General features: G+C 40.9%; 1 long non-coding RNA gene across 1 annotated transcript; it reads left to right on the top strand.

Annotated features, from left to right (window-relative positions):
• The first annotated feature begins 358 nt into the window (after nucleotides 1-358).
• Nucleotides 359-9,514, top strand: LOC102302300. Its single transcript, XR_315559.2, has 2 exons — nucleotides 359-6,575; nucleotides 8,527-9,514. It is a non-coding gene; the product is annotated as an uncharacterized LOC102302300 (long non-coding RNA).
• Nucleotides 9,515-12,234: the final 2,720 nt, after the last annotated feature.

The following is a 12,234-nucleotide window of genomic DNA, read 5'->3' as shown; positions in this document are numbered from 1 at the left end:
GTTGCCATAGCCACCTCACGAGAGGTCAGATGTTCAGAGTCTGACTCTTCTGTGCAGCGACCCTTGCCAAACTCCATTCTGCAACCAGGTCGGCGGGCAGCGCTGCTAAACATGCAGCGGTAGCACTCGCATCAAACCCCGTTATCTTTTGTTTCGTTTTATTCTTTGATTGATTGATTGATTTGATTGGTTAATCAGTCACTGAAGCACTTCTGCACCACCACGGCATTAGTGTGATATCTTACTTTGCCCAGTGTAGCATAGCCTAGTACTTAGCTGTGCTAAGAGATCCCATGAATTTATGCACCTTAAGCCCTACAGTATGCAAGATTTCCCCCCGACCCTCCAAAAAAAGAAAAAAAAATTGCATTATGTTATTGTCCCACCCCTCACCCCGCCCCCTTCCCCTCTTCCCAAAGCTTTGATTGTACTACCCCAGCAGAAGCACTTAATGTTCTATTTAAATATAATGGATTTCAACAAGCCCCTAGACAGTTGAATTGACAGTCGGTGAGGGGCGTTCCCCGCGCCCGATTAAATCATTATGACACATAGATCTACATTTAAAGGTAGAGATCTATTTGAGAGACGTCAGAATGTGAACAGAGTGGTTTCAGACAAAGAAGCACTTTGTTTTAAAAAATGTTAAACCACACTGGACAGTCCTCTAACAGTTGATATAGAAATGACAACCTCTCTGAGGCACCTTCTTCAGTTAAAGGCCAAAAACGTAGGAATGGAAACTGTCCAGTAAAAGATGGAAATGAGCGGTGAGGTTTTTGGGCGACTGCTGCCAGGCAGAGTTCCCCTCAGACTGCCCTCATACATTCACTTTGCTATGAAGCTAAAAGGAGTCTTGATCGTCCACGTCGAGGAGATCCTGGGAATCATTTCAGATTTCTTAAAAACTATTTCCAAAGTGTATTTTCATAAGACACATGTGATATAAAAGGGGCGTGGCAGCAAAGCCTCAAAAGATTGAGCAGCTGTTGTCATTACGAATGCCCGACACTGAGAGCCGCTGCTCGGCGAAGCTCCGGTGTGTCACTTTAGACCAGCAGGAAGCACTTCCCTGCCCCTGAAGCGCCTCAGCCGAGCGTGGCGCGAGCCTTCACTGGCTGGACCGCATCGTCACTTGACAGGGGAGAGGGAGGCCTCGTGGCGGACCCCCGAGCGTGCCGCTCACAATCTGAGACTTCTAGGAAATGTTTTATTAGAGCATTTATGTTTGTAGAGAATGAAATGTGTCCCCCACCTCCACACACACACAGTAACGTCTCATCTGACAAAGGAAATACAAGCATGTACCTTCTTAACGATTAGCTGTAGCACAACTGCAAACGTCAAAGCAGTAGAGCGACAGATACTGCCTGAGAGATGCTGGCCATGGTCGTTGTAATCTCTCTAAAACGTACGTAGAGAGGCTGAAATAAACTCGTCACATGGAAAAAAGGGCAAGTCAGCAAAGAAGCACCTTATTTTCTTACTACATTGATGACTTGCGCTTCATCGTGTGCCACAAAATTTAACACGGAAGAAAAAAGCTCCTATGAAATGCTTTTTTTTTTGCTTTTTTTTCTCGTTTCTTTTTTGTTTTTTGAAGGAAACAGAAGACCCTGACTATATATATAAATATATATAAGTAAGTGTTAATGTAGTCGCGTCAGACATCCCCTCTGTTATGAACTCAGCCATTTACAGTGACACGCTGACAGTCGACCCAGCCGTGAGCGTAGGCCCGCCGAGGCCACGCCGCCGCCTCTTACACCAACACCAAATGAAATCAAAAAAAGGTTCGGACTAGTTAGCCGTTAATGGGTAGGGATCTACGAGCACTTTAGGTGTTCTTAGGTTGAGAGTAGGTAAACAGTGTCGGGGCTTAACACAGGACTGTAAAACAGACACCAAGACTAGGCTAGAGAATATAGCTCCACTGGCCGAAATACTAAGTCTAGAATTACTAGGAGTCATATACTTAACTGCTTTCAACTTTTGACATTACTACAAATACGTGTATTACAGCAGTACATTGTTAGAAGATGGCTTTTCTGCAGCGATCCAGAGTGTGACCTGGTATTTGATGCCCTCTCTCGATTCGCTCGCCAGATAACAGTTACACACACACACACACACACACGTTCACAATACATAAACACACACACAGAGGAATCAGTTGATTTGTTACCAGCGGCATTCTCTCTGCTTTCGTGCTGAAGTGATTTCTTTTCGTGCAGTTTCAGTTCCCAGTGGAGTGGTCGTCAGTTCATCGGAGATCTTTTTTGGTAACACTTTCTACTGACCGCGAGGAGGAAGAAAAAAATAAATAAATCCCACATTCACGTTCAAGTTTTTGCTGCATGGACACAGATTGGAGAAACACGCGCACACTGACACATTTTTAGAATACACGCACATAATAAACACACGGATATATAGATGTTAAATCCTGAGTTACACAGTAGGTAGTTTGGAAAAAAAAAGAAAAAAAAAGTCAACACAACACATGATGTAGTGTCCCTCTTTTGTCCTCGTCTGTTTTAGTTTGATAGGTATTTGATCAGTGATTTTTATGCTTGTTATCCTCTAACCCGCCCCTGCTATGACACTTCTTCTCGCTGTTCATCCATTTATTCTTTTCTCCCACCCTCAAATTTTTCCTCGGCCTCCTTGTAGAGTACTTACATCCACGAAAACACACACACAGACACATACACACATAAATCAAGCCCACTGCAGACACGCACACAGATATCCTCCACACAGGTTAATCCCACCCCTGTCCTCCTCCCACTGTATCAGTTTCCTTTCACCTCCTTCTCTGCTGCTCCGTTAGCCCCTTTAGGACCGTTTCTATTGGCCGTTTTTATTTTTTCTCTTTTTCTCTTCGGGCTGCCCCGCCCCCTTAATCAACCCAACTAACAGTAAAGGTTATATTAACGTTGATAATCAGTTTCTGTATGTATCTAGCCAGAGTGGATTTAAAAAAAATCTGAAAAAAAAAAATCAAAACTGTTTTATTCAATTGTGCAAAATGTGTTTTTTCTTACTATTTTTAATGTTATTACATCTTCTAATCTAATCCTTCTACCATCGCTTCAGTTAGTACTGAAATACGCTTAGCCAACCTAGAGATTTGAACTGTAACGATCGCCATTTTCCTTACCTGTATTTTATATGGCATCTGTAGACCACTTCACCGTTTTATTATTGTACGTAAGTAAATATTGCCCGTTTTTTCGGATTGAAAATCGTCGTCTGCACTATGTTCGATTCTCATATTATCCCCGATAACGAGTTTTCGCTCTTCGTCGTTAATCAAAGCTCAACTCTGCGCCCTTGCACAAAGCAGCGAAATATCTCTTGTGAACACCTGAGAACCAAAGTACACCTAGTATCCCCGTCTATCCCTCCGCCCCCCCAAAAACAAGCTCCTCTATAGCCCCTCCCCCTGCCCAACATTGACAGCTCCCCGCCCCTCCACCCTGAGTAATAAGTTTCTGATGATTATATGTATAATGACATTGCAGCACGTGTGATTTATCCGACAGATCTGTGAGGTAACGGTGTGGTGTTTCATTTTTATTTTTGTTGTTTTTCATACTGTGGTTTTTGTGGAGATGCAGACGGACCGGGCGGCGAGTGAGCGTCTCATCAAAATCTCCCGCTCGCTCCTCATGGTGAAGTTTTAGGCGGTGTGAACTGCTCCACTTGCTCCTATCACATCAAATTATTACAAGTAACCACACACGGGAAGAAGGAACGACACCTGACAAATATGTTCTCTGTCACGCCGAGCTTCTTGGCACCCTCTATTGCTTTTTTTTTTTCTTCTTCTTCTTCAAAACATTGTCTTTTAGCTCCCAGGACTTGAGCTGAGCGGGTCTTTTCATGCTGTACGTGGGCACTGAGGCGGAGGAAAGAGAGACAGTTTTCCTCACAGTGCGAATCTGAGATTGATCGACCATCCAGGAGGTTTATTCACATCAAGGAAATAAACATTTTAGCCATGAGGATCTGCTTTCAGAGCTTTCGGGCTTCTCATACAAAATAATTTGATAGAATCTCATAGTTTTGTGGACTTGAACTTGCGATTTTAATTATGCCGTTTTGCTGCTGCAAGATGAGCAATTTTCTGTCACTTACTAAAAATCAGAATGCATATTTGGTAGTTGTAGGGCCGATCTCTTGGTGGAAATTAGTGTTTTATTCTGACATTTGTACGTTTAAACCATAACAAGCTAATTGATGTTAGTCTCATCGAGCTGCAGAAAATACAGCTACTTCCTGGCACATTTTAGTGCAATCATTAAGTCGTATTTAAAGGAATTGTTAGCTGCATCATTGACTTCATGATCGGATATGATTTAGGCCAAATATATAAATTTTAGACAGTTGGTCTGACAAAAATAAGAGATTTTAAGATGCTGTCTGTTACTTTTGACATCAGTAGTGAAAATCATTGCAAGTTGCAGACTTTGTTAGTTAATCCCAGTCCATAGTCAACATCCTGTTTTTATAGTGAAAAAAAATTATTTTCCATCTTAGTTAGGGCATTTATTGGTTTAGAGGCTTTTGTTCAAATAAAAAGAAGCAATTTTAAGACATTTTCTCTGCTAAAAGCGGTTTTACTTTGAAGGAATCAATAAAGCAAGCCTTAGCTGCAGTCCTAGTTAACAAATTCCAATCCATGGCTTACATCTCGCTTTGATCATCATAAAATTTTATTTCTAGTTTCTGATTTAAATCAGGAGGTTTAAACCGTCTCAGCTGAAGCGCTGTGAGGAAAATTCTTGCTCTCTGACTGAAATGATAGTATTTGTGTCATAAAGCTGGTTAAAAGTAACCCCCCACCTCTCTGCCCACGAAAACGGGAGCATCCTCTGAAGAGAAGCAAAAGCCCCAGAACAGGAGTGTGTGCGTGTATTATTGTAGAAATGAAACAGTATTATCTTCTGTCATACAGAAAGGAGTCATCGGTTGGGTTGTATCTGTCCAGGAAATCTCACAGCATTCTTGTCCGGTTTGAATAAGGGTCCCTAATTTCTGTCTCTCTCTACACTGCCACTCTCCCCCCCTCAACAGCCCCCCAGAAGGTTCAGAATAACCTGTCCCCCCCCTTCCACCTCCCTCCCTTCGTGGCCAAGTCCCCGTCAAGTTGGGGGCCGTTTCACATCACATCGGTCAACGCATCAGTACCCAGAACCACCCAAAAACTACCTGTGCAGCGAAAAAAGGGTTAAAATTTATCCATAATATTATTGTTATAGAAATATTATCATCATCATTATTGCTGTTATAATTATGGTTGGTATAATTTGTCATCATTGTTAGCATTATGGAAGCACCAGACGGTTTGTGGAAAGGTGAGAGAAAGTTTTTTTTGTTCTTTTGTTTTTAATTTGTCTGGCTGTTGGTGGTCTGATCTCACAGAGGCAGGGGAGGAATGGTTCAGAAAGAGACAAAGATGGCAGTCATGTTTGTACTGGTTGGGAAATGACTTACAGTGCTGAAATAAAATTTATTCTTTTAGTAAAAAAAAGTATTTCCTGTGTCCTGTGTCTTCATTCATTGAATTTTTGAGGGATTTTAATAGCAAAACTTGCACCAATGTAATGTCTGTGATGTAGAGGGATTTTAAAAAGAAAAAAAAAAACACTGATGATTCACTGGAGGAAACAAAAAGTCCACTTTGGATAACCTGTAAAGCAGGGGTGGGGAACTCCAGGCCTCAAGGTCCGGTGTTCTGCAGTTTTAGATATCATCCAGGGTCAACATACCAGAATCAAATGATTAGTTCATTACCAGCCCTCTGGAGTACTTCAAGATATGGTGAGTAGGGTAATGTAGCCATCTGAATCACTGACACATCTAAAACCTGCAGGACACAATTTTCTCAGTACTCGCAGATGTGTGTTAAGGCTTTGAAATTTAAGTTTCAAAATCTTCACGATCAGTAGATGCGCTCTTCTTGGTGTGTTACTACTTCAGTCTTTTCCCAATGATTTAATAAGAAATGACCCAGGTGTACATTCTTTAAATAAAGAAGTAAAAAGCACCTCTGCTGAAGATGTATGTAAAATCGGAGTCAATCTATCGAGTGACTCCACTTCCTTTAACTCCCGTTATGTAGAAATTGGCTGCAATTCACATTGGAGAGCGGCAGGGGGCGCTCATGATAGAACTAAGCGCTTAAAATTATTATTTACACTGTCTTCTAGACATAAATTTTTAATTTAATTTTCTAGCATTCTGCTAATTTATGCTTAACAGTGACTTTCAGACTGGAACTTCATAAAAAAACGACTCCACTAAATCTATCATGAAGTTTACCCCCCCAAATTTTCATATTATTGGCGCCCACTCTGAAGTAAGAAGTCCTGAAAGTGGGAAATCTTGATATTTTATAAGCTCAGGGATTATATACACGTTAAAAAAAATAATAATAAAAAATCCCGGCACGACACATGAATCTCGCGATATTTGTGCGTATCAGCAGCTGGCTGCAAACCGCTCCGCTCGGAAAGATGGCGACGATGATATGGGGGGGCCACCCAGGCTACAGGGAGGCTTCTGAGGTAAACCACTGCTGTAGGTCGGCACCCAAACACTCGATTAGTTACGGGGGGAAGTACCGAGCCTACAGGCAGGTGTGTGTTGTCGCGTGCGGTGCGGATATGACAGCAGGTCGAGAACCGCCAATTCGAGGTAGCTGTCAGCTAGCTTTGTGAGCTAACAGCGGGCTAGCTACTTCTGAGGCAGGCTCAGATAAATATTCCACACACGGTGACAGTGGCTGCTTTCCATCCTCCTTTAACAGATACTGCTGTGATTCTGACGGGGACAGGGTTACTGTAAACCAAGCAGCCGATGTTTCCAGAGGCTGAGACTGTGCTCGGGTTAGCATGTTAGCGCCACCTAATAATGTAGAATGATACGGGATCCCTGCTTTAGTTTAACTCTCTGCCGCACACACTTTATGCGTACATGTTTAAAATAGTGACTCCACATCGTTAACTGCAGTCATTCCAAACATCAGTTTGAAGTGTGAAAATCTGCAGGGGGCCCACCCAAACCTTTAGTATCACCTCTGAACACCACACAGGCAGAAAGCTGAGGGTTTCATTTGCGTTTTATTAATATAATAACACAAATTGATGTTTAGAAATGGTTGTGTTTGGATAGCGCCCACAGAGAAATGGCAAAACGTAAAGGCTTTTGTTACGGGGAAAAGCTTGCATGTTGGATTTGGTTCGGCTGTAGGTTTGTGGTGTTGTATCACATTCTTCCTTTTTCAATTCAAAAAGCAGCTGCATCCAGAAACACTGCAGATTCCCGTCATGCCACTCATTAGTGGCCAGTGTGATGTGACCCATCAAGAGTGACTAAAACTTAATGTTTGACCACTATTCCACGCTGTTAACTGTGTGAATCTATCATTTAAATCCAGATGGACCGTCACAATGTGTGTTGATTTTGATGTGTAAAGAATAATGTGACAGAGGAAATAAAAAATGTATGACGTGGAAAAAGTCAACATCAATAATGGCAGAGGAAGGAGTTAAAAGGGGAAATAAGGACAGTTAAAAATGAAATGCAGGTATTTTAAAAGCACAAATAAAAAATGTAGAGGAGGTGGTAAAACAATTATGGACACTAAAGAGATAAAAACCTGCTTTAAAAATGTCTTTAAGACGGATATAAAAGATAACAGTGTGCTCGTCAAACTGATCTCCTCAGGGAGAGGATGGGTGTCCTGATAGGAAAAAGCCCAATCACTTTGGTTCTTTGCCAAGACTGTGGGATGGTCAGCAGAGCAACCTCATGTTATATTGCCTGAAAGTGTGTCATAAAGTGCAATTATCTAACCTCGAGGAGATTAATGCATGCATGGCTGTCCCTAGATTTTGTTTTTTATAAAATTGAGTTAATCATACTGAGTTGTTGAATAAAACACAACTGGAAAGCGTCATTTCTGACATGGTTGTGAGGGCAGGTAATGATCTCCTTTTTAGCTGCAGGAATTTCTGAGCCATCCACCATTTAATATCTTGCATATCTACCAGGGTTCAGTGACAATGACAGAAGTTCACTAAACAATCAGAGAAGCAATGTTAAAAACCCTGTTTGACTGTTTTGGGGTTTGTTTTTTCCCCACATCTGCTCGCTGTCATTGTTCTCGTATCTCGCTGTCAGGAAGAATTTTCTTGCTTTGTAAAAATATATTGCATGTAGAACAGGAAATGCCCTCCTGAGCCTATGCAGTGCAGATACATGTGATAATATTCAAACACAGTATCAGCAAAGATGAGTTTTAAAAGGTACCGCAAACAAACACCTTAATTCACACGTTTTATTAGCAGCACATCTAATGTCACCTTCTGCTGGCCTTCAAATGATGCGTCATAACATCTCCCACATCTTATTTGACTCTTCTTTGATGCTTTTTGTTTTGTTCAGGCTTTGTTGGTTGTGATCATTTAAAGATGTATTATTATTATTACTACTTTTTTTTTTTATTTCTCCTAGGTTTGTCCTGGGAGATGCCTACCTATCCTCAAGAACAAAGAGCTTCTGGGAAGAAGGCTGCAGGATTTTCTGAAGACCAGTCATCTGTCCTGTTTCCAAGAGTGCAGGGCCATGTTTATTATGCTCATATAAAGTTAATATATGACCGGGGTGGACTGAGGGAGAAAGTGGGAGCTGTGGAATGAGGTAGTAGTTTGTATAGTTTTAGGATCACACCAGATCTGGGAGATAACTATACAGCCTACTGTCTTTCTCACGGCAACCGAAACCATCCCCTCCATCGTCTTACCTCCTCAGGTTTTTGGTCATAAATTTGTTCCAGTGTTGTAACTTTCTACTGGTCTTTTTTTAAGAATATTTAATCATTTTTCTATTATTTTTGGATTATAGATCCTTGCTTAGGTTATCTGTGGAAATGTGATCAGATTTTCCAAAGTGCCTGCAGCACACGTGGTGGTTTCAGTGTCGCATGTTTTCAAAGACAAGGAATTTATTTTGAATTCCTATATAGTGCAGGGTTATATTAATCAATTTTATGATTTTGAACAAATCTATACAGATGCAGCAAAAAATATAGGCAATCAAGTGGGTGTGGCATTCAATTTTCCAGAATTGAAGATAAAGGTTGGAAAAAGGCTCAATAATGGACTTTCAGTGTGCACAGGGGAAATGTTGGCATTGTTGTTAGCTGTTCAGTGGGTGGAGGATAACAAGCCATTATGGACAATAATCTGTTCCCTCTAGTTCATCATTGACCAGCTTGGATAAGTCATTCAGATGCCAGACCAGACATTTTAATTGAGATTTTACAGACAATCTACAGAATAAATATGATGGGACTGATAGTTAAATTCGTATGGATACCAGCACATTATGGTGTTATTGGCAATGAGGTGGCAGATAAAATTGCAAAGCAGGCTGCTAAAGGAGATCAAGTTGATTTAAATGTCAGTATTAGCAAAGCTGAAATGAAGAGCATGGTAAAACAGAAAACAAGGGAAAGATGGCAAATCGGTGGGAGGAGGAGAGGACAGGGAGATGGTTTTATTCTATTCAAAGGAAAGTAGGAGAACCAGGAGAGAAGAGACAATATCTCGATTCAGATTTGGACAGTTCACTGTTCATTATAGGGAAAAATCAAATGGGGAAATGTAGTAGTAAACTATTAAACATGTTTTGTTCCATTGTCAAAATTATCAGGAAGAGAGAAAAAAAACTAATTCAAAACCTGGATGGCTTTTCTTTGATTGGAGGGAACACATAGGAGGTGCAAGTCTGTCGCATGCTGGCCTTTGCCATTACAAATGAGCTGGCCTCTGGACCTAACTGGGCTGGGAGGAAAAAATAAGGGCCTGACTAAGCAAAAGAGAGAAGGTCTCACAATGGTTTCACTTGAAACTCCTGCACTGGGTGCTGTTAATTAGTCTCACAGTGTTTCTGGGTGCTTCTCTGTTGTTTCTTTGCAAGCCTTACAGCTTTTAGTGTCCTGCAACATCTGAGTCACGGTCCTGGGGGGTCCAGCCCCATCACAGAGTAAACTGAAAACACTGTAAATAATAGATTTAACAAAAAAAATGTTTTCATAAAATAAACTGTTTTCTTAATTGATGCAAAGATGTCTCTCTCTTTTTTTTTTTTTTTTTTTTAGATCAGGTCTGGCACTGTGTTATAGAGATATTATTTTGGACATGTTCAATTGTATCCTTTTTCTTTTAGATAATAAACCTCTGAAAAAGACATTGATGGTAATTTGCAGTGGTTTAGTATTGATTGAAATATCTGTGAAGTCCTGTTGATTTTTAATCATGATTTTATTATTGTTTGAACATTAACCACTGGTGCAAAGGTGGTGGAAATTCAACATCAAACTATAATATTGTTCCAATATTAAGATTGGTTTGGCTGGTGCTTCACTGATCTTCAGGTCCTGGAGGGTGATGCATTTTGAAGATGGAGGACAGCAACAGCACATCTGCAGCACAGTGTACCTTGCAGCACTCGTCTCAGATCACCCCTGACTTTGTGATAAAGTAATAATAATGGCATTTCTGGCCATTGGTATACCACAACTTAATCCTTTCTACAGCTACCAAAAGTTAAGGGACCTAGCTTGTGTGAGCCTTTTGGGATGTGTATACACTGCTCAAAAAAATAAAGGGAACACTTAAACAACAATGTAACTCCAAGTCAGTCACACTTCTGTGAAATCAAACTGTCCACTAATTAACAATCAATTTCACATGCTGTTGTGAAAATGGAATAGACAATAGGTGGAAATTATAGGCAATTAGCAAGGTGGTGACCACAGACCACTTCTTACTACATAAGCTTTCTGGCTGATGTTTTGGTCACTTTTGAATGCTAGTGGTGATTTCACTCTAGTGGTACCATGAGACAGAGTCTACAACCCACACAAGTGGCTCAGGTAGTGCAGCTCATCTAGGATGGCACATCAATGTGATCTGTGGCAAGAAGGTTTGCTTTGTCTGTCAGCGTAGTGTCCAGAGCATGGAGGCACTACCAGGAGACGTGGAGGAGGCTGTAGGAGGGCAACAACCCAGCAGCAGGACCAATACCTCCACCTTTGTGCAAGGAGGAACAGGAGCCCTGCAAAGTGACCTCCAGCAGGCCAGAAATGTGCATGTGTCTACTCAAACAGTCAGAAACAGACTCCATGAGGGTGGCATGAGGGCCCAACGTCCACAGGTGGGGGTTGTGCTTACAGCCCAACACCATGCAGGACGTTTAGCATTTGCCAGAGGACACCAGGCTGATCCACACCTGAGGGATTTCTTGGTGTTTTGGAAAAGGCAGTCTCCGCCATCTCCAAGGGAGAGGAGTGAGGTTCCCAAGCCAGTTATGGTTCTGCTACGTCAGTGGGACCGTTTGGTAGAGAAGGATGGCATACTCTATTGCCAGACTTCACGTCCTGATGGGGGTGAGGAAGTGCTCCAACTTGTCCTCCCAGATGCTCTAAAGTCTCTGGGACTTCAGCTGAGACAGCTGCACCAGGACCATGAGCATACCACCGAATTGGTCAGAGAGCACTGTTACTGCCCAGGGATGTTCTCTGACATCAAGCAGTGGGTCCAGGGTTGTGAGCGTTGTCAAACTACAAAAGATTCAGGGTTGGTATCGCATAGCTATATGGGCCACTTGTAGGCATCTAGGCTAAATGAAATCCTGGCCATAGATTTTACTTTGCTGGAGCCCTCCCTTGGTGGGCTTGAGATTGTCCTGATTATGACTGATGTTTTTAGCAAATACACTGTTGTATTAATAATAATAATAATAATAATAATAATAATAATAATAATAATGATAATAATAATAATAATGATAATAATAATAATAATAATAATAATAATAATGATAATAATAATAATAATGATAATAATAATAATAATAATAATAATAATAATGATGATGATGATGATGATAATAATTGTTGTTGTTATTATTATTGTTATAATATCCGTATTATTATTATTAAGTCACTTTTAGCCCTGTAAGTTATGATGTTACTGCAGTTAAACACAACTTTTTTACAACACATGCAATAAAATCTTTCAAACACCCGTGATTCCATGAATCTGAGTCTGTGAGATTACACTTCATTTCTTGAACCACCAGTGATTAAAATGATAAAGTAAGTCTAGGCATTTCGTGCTTAATATTGTGAGAAGTTTAAGATGACAACAGCCTTGA

The sequence above is a fragment of the Haplochromis burtoni genome, unplaced genomic scaffold (genome assembly GCF_018398535.1).
Source record: "Haplochromis burtoni strain Fernald_Lab_line unplaced genomic scaffold, NCSU_Asbu1 Contig_31, whole genome shotgun sequence".
In the NCBI taxonomy this organism is placed as follows: domain Eukaryota; kingdom Metazoa; phylum Chordata; class Actinopteri; order Cichliformes; family Cichlidae; genus Haplochromis; species Haplochromis burtoni.
This window is presented reverse-complemented; position numbering and strand designations above follow the sequence as displayed.